Consider the following 201-nt stretch of genomic DNA (forward strand, 5'->3'; position numbering starts at 1 on the left):
ATGGTCGGGGCTGTGTGTCACCGGGACAGGGCACTGTCGCCTTGCTTGCGTCCCCCCTATTGCCCAGCACCTCTGGTGGGCTGTAGAACTGGAGCGCACAGTGCTGGTTATCCTCCACCACCATCTGGGGAGGCAGTGGAGCCAGGTCAGCAGGGACTGAAGGCTACAGAGTGCCTCTTCGCTACGCAGACCCCTCTAAGG

The sequence above is a fragment of the Acanthisitta chloris genome, unplaced genomic scaffold, assembly GCF_000695815.1.
Source record: "Acanthisitta chloris isolate BGI_N310 unplaced genomic scaffold, ASM69581v1 scaffold33864, whole genome shotgun sequence".
NCBI classification, from domain to species: Eukaryota; Metazoa; Chordata; class Aves; order Passeriformes; family Acanthisittidae; genus Acanthisitta; species Acanthisitta chloris.